A 4,775-nucleotide genomic window follows, 5' to 3' on the forward strand; every position below is an offset into this window, starting at 1 on the left:
CATCGAGTATCTTTATTTGTATCATAATTTATAAACCTTACAAATATAATAATACAATTTAATAAAAAATACATGGATTGCTCGCAAACTAATTATACATGATCACAAAATTTCTTATCTGATAATAAAACAAAATTGTATATAATTTTAATTATCTACTATAAACTGAATAGGCATTATAAAATTCGAGATTTTTAACTAAACGAGGCAAACATTAATACAATTGAATTCATTTAATTACTTTTAAAATACTCTTGCTTAAGACGATTCCCCGCCTAATACGCTAACTTTTACAATGTTTAAAATGTAATTAACTCCGGTTAATACGATTTATATTCCCGACTAAGATGTTCTTCTTGGCAGTGATATTATTATAGAATTTAAAGACACACTTCACTAATTATTAAGACTATAATACATATATAACAAAATATAATATAATATAATAAAGTAACCTGTAATCATCGTTATTAAATGATAAGTCAAGCTAAACTTGGGTTGTATCAGCTACTTTATTGAGCAGAATATACTCAACAGGAGGTTTTCGTATTTTATTAAGACTGATCAGCATAAACACTAGAACTTGATCGCAGAAGTGTCTGTACCTAAAATTTCTAATGCATTTCATACATCACAATTTCTGATAAGTTATTCATTTTTCTCATACCACAATATATGTTTTTAATTTGCATTGTATCAAAATTACAAAACAATGTTTATCATCTGGATGCAATGTATTTACTGCTTAGAGTATTTTAAAAAAAAAACAGGTAAAAAATAAATAAAATAAATAGTAAAAATTAATGAAAAATCAATGAAAATAAATTAAAGTTAATTACTTAATTCCAATTTTTTTCCTTGATATCTAGGATCAACCTCTGATAAAAACTGTCATTGTCGAAAATCATTTTTAAAATACAATCGGTAACGTCACAAAATAATTTGTGCGGAATCAGGCAAGTGTAGGACTGTGTGCCCTGCGTTTTTAGCCATCTTGTCAATTACATATCATTTAAATCTGCCCTTAATTTCTCTTACTCTTGTGAGAAGTTTTGCCTTAATCATCGGTCTATCAAATTGTTCACCTTTAAAAAGAAGCGGTTAGGAATTTTTTCCAGCTTGACAGAATGATATGGAGCATTGTCTAATACAATAATAAAATTACGATCAAGGGATGGTATAATATTTGCAAACCACTCTTTGAACGTGTTTTTTATTTAAAGCAGAGTAGTCCATTTTCAACAAAGCTTTTCTCTGAACCAATATGTAATATTATTAAACGTTTGCCTTTTCCAGTTGGATTTCCTACACATGTCATCAATCCTTTATTGAAAGCGACAAGTTTGGATTTTACTGTGTTGTCTTGCCACACCAAATCATTGCAATCGCCTGCATTTAACCAGGTTTCATCCAAATAATAGATGGAATGTTTTTGATCACGGTACATTCGTATGTCATATAAATAATTTCTTCGCCAATTTATCAAGTCTTCTCTTTCTCTTTCTTTTTGTATACACAAAATCCATTTTCTTCAAAATTCTATAAAGATGTGTCCTTGAAAAATTTCATCGTCATCGTCATTTATTGCTTGACAAAATTTTGTCAAGTGTAGGTAATTCGCGTCGAAGCCAGAACGAGTGTACTTTTTGTCATATTCCCTGTTTATGAAAATCTTCAATTTTTTCAAAAACTGACCATTTCATACGCTGTTTGGTAGGGAACATAACAGTCTTAGTACTTTATATTGAGATATTGTATTGGAAATTGTCTTTGTCCCAACACTAGACGTCTTAGACAATTTTTTCAACATATCATTATACAACATTGTAGGTTCTTTTTCCATATGCTCCTTTTACATATTGATCAATATTTCTTAGAAAACAGTTCTACAGTTCTATTTCAATTTTCGGTTGTTTTCGTCTTCTTCGTTTGTCTAATTTGCCTGACCAGGCATTTTCGAAATAGTCTAAAACATGTTCCAATATTTCTTCATTTTCTGTATAAAAATTACTTTCAATTAAAGCACTATATTAACTTATAACATCATCCTTAGGTACAAATGCTAAAGCTGGTAACATTCTTAATTGCAATGTAAATTCAGGGTCTTCGTTATATTTTTTTTTTTTGCAAGCCAAATTCCTGAACATTGACACTGGGACAAATAAAAAAAACACCCATATATTTCAGTCATTGGAAATGCTTTTTTAATTGCATTTATATTATCTTTTTCATAATCAATCATAATAATTTTTGGATTTCAATTTGGTTTTAATGGTTTTAAAGCATCAAACATTCTTTTTTACTTTCGGAACATTTCCAAAACTTTTTTTCATTATTTACGTACATCAACCTCATGATGGCAAAAACTTAAAACGTGTTAAAAGTATTTGATGTCCACTTGAAACGATAATAATCTTTTGTCACCCATCACGTTGCACGATATAAAATTACTATCCATGTGACTCAGTGGAAATTAGAAACATGAAGTGGGCCGGTCATTATAAAAAAGTGATTATATGATTATATTACTTATTCGGGTTATCGCATTATCGAATAATAATTGTTCTTCGTTCAATTGTCGTTTGCTAGGAATTGTTTTTCGATCAATAGTTTACGATCAATTGACATGTATTCGTTAAGGAGGACTAACTTGGCTTAAGTCGCTGGAAACGAGAGGGATTTTAACGAGTAATTTTTAAGTGCCTAAGGCACTCTTTGTTAATCCTAAGGGTGCCCCGGTGGCGGACCATAACGATTCTCTTCAGTATCTCATTGAGGATATCGGAAGGACCGCCTACTTTACCCGATGAGCCTTGAGCAGCTAGGTGACCTAAAATTTAGGGATTACTTTACTAAAAATTTCCGAGCGTTTAATTGTATATGGAATGCATTTTATAATACAGGGAGTTTAGTTATTGTTTATGGAACTGGTGTATTCTAGTAAGTATCCATGCTTACCTTTGCTTATATTATACTGTTGCATTTTACTCTACTTTGTTATACTCTAACTAGAATATTACTTACGTATTTGGTTAAACATTTTATAGATTATCCAAGCGTTAATATTCTGGACTTATTATATGTAGTATACGTTTCGGTACCTATATTATTATTATTATTATAAGATATCAAAGCATGTAGCAATATTTATTTTCTCATATAAAATTATTTTGTAGATATTTTATTTTTATAAAAGTCCGGATAGTATGTTAGGTATAAATAAAACTAACTGTTGAAAAAATATGATATTTATTAAAAAAAAAAACAACAGGCATACAATTTTCGAAAATAATTTAAATACCATTTTCTTTTAGCAAATACTTTATAAAATAAAAATTGTTTAGGATTATACTCCATATAAAAAATACAACAAGGTAAAGTTTCGTCAATACATATTTGATAGAATCGTGGACAGCCTGAATCTTCAATGTTGACAAGAAAGATGTATACTATATACCCGAAAAGAAGTTTTTCTGTTCACCTTTGACGAAAATGCAATCCAACTTTAAAGAATTCAATATTATTTCGAGTTCTCCATACTTGACATCACCATAGTCAATAGATAGTTGATGATAAAGCTCTAGACATTAATTTGTTTTTCGACTTTTATTATCCTGTTGAGTTTGAATTTAAAAAAAAAAAAAACAACTTAAAAACTAAATTTAACTAAATTTACTCTACTTATACTTTTTCAAAAATGTATAGAATGTTTTATTATAAAATTATCGAGCTGTAATAGATTTGTGTGTTTTGAGTAATATTTTTGACATTGCATTTGAAACTAAGTTTTACTAATTTATAAATCGGTTAATTTTTTTACTTATATATAAGTTATAATATATTGTATAATATAACTGCTATCAATTATGGCCAGTATTATTATTAATTATATAATTTTTTTTTTCCTCAAATGTTCCAAAAACATGAGTTTTATTTTAATATGAATACTTAGCTAATTGAACACTATTATAATAGTTGTCAGTGTAGAATGTATGACCTTTATTCATACCTAACCTCCGCATACATTTTTGAATTTGACAAAAATCGTTTTTCCATACTATTTATTACACTATCCATGACAACATTATACACTTCAACAACAAATTTCTTATAAGGATCAATTATTGGCTTGTCCTCTGCTCCATCATCAAATTGCTTTTTATTTTTTCTTGCCCTTAATGTGGGTAATTTGCTTTCAATAATAAAGTCAATATCACTATTTTCATCTTGGTTTTTTCATCTAATTTGATATTTACAGGGTTAATAAAATTATCAACACACTTTTTTAGGACAGCTTCATCTCTTTAATAATTCAAATTTCTTTACTATGTTTTCAATCATAACATATGCTTTTTGAATATCCATACCCAATGTCTGTAAATACCTCGACAGTGGAGTTGTTGTTTCAAATATTCTCATGAATATTGATAATATAAATGCAGTCAATAACGTTAACTTAACGTTAGGTTAGGTTTGAAAATTGTAATGAACTTAATAAAGCTGCATGTAATCATTATAAACAAAAAGTTTACAAAAGACTGGGAAAAAAGCAACTACTTCATCAATGAGGAAACATTTAAAGTTCAAACATAAAAATTTGTTACGACATAATTAATTATATTAATTGTTTTAAGGAATTAAAAAAAGAAACTAAAGCTAAGAATAATATTCAAAGCGGAAAATGTCAACTTTCAATTAATGAGTCAGTAAACAAAAAGAATTGTTAGGATATTAATAATGCTAATTTAAAAGAGATTCACAAAATTATTGGTGAA

Source organism: Rhopalosiphum maidis, chromosome 3 (genome assembly GCF_003676215.2).
Source record: "Rhopalosiphum maidis isolate BTI-1 chromosome 3, ASM367621v3, whole genome shotgun sequence".
Classification (NCBI taxonomy): domain Eukaryota; kingdom Metazoa; phylum Arthropoda; class Insecta; order Hemiptera; family Aphididae; genus Rhopalosiphum; species Rhopalosiphum maidis.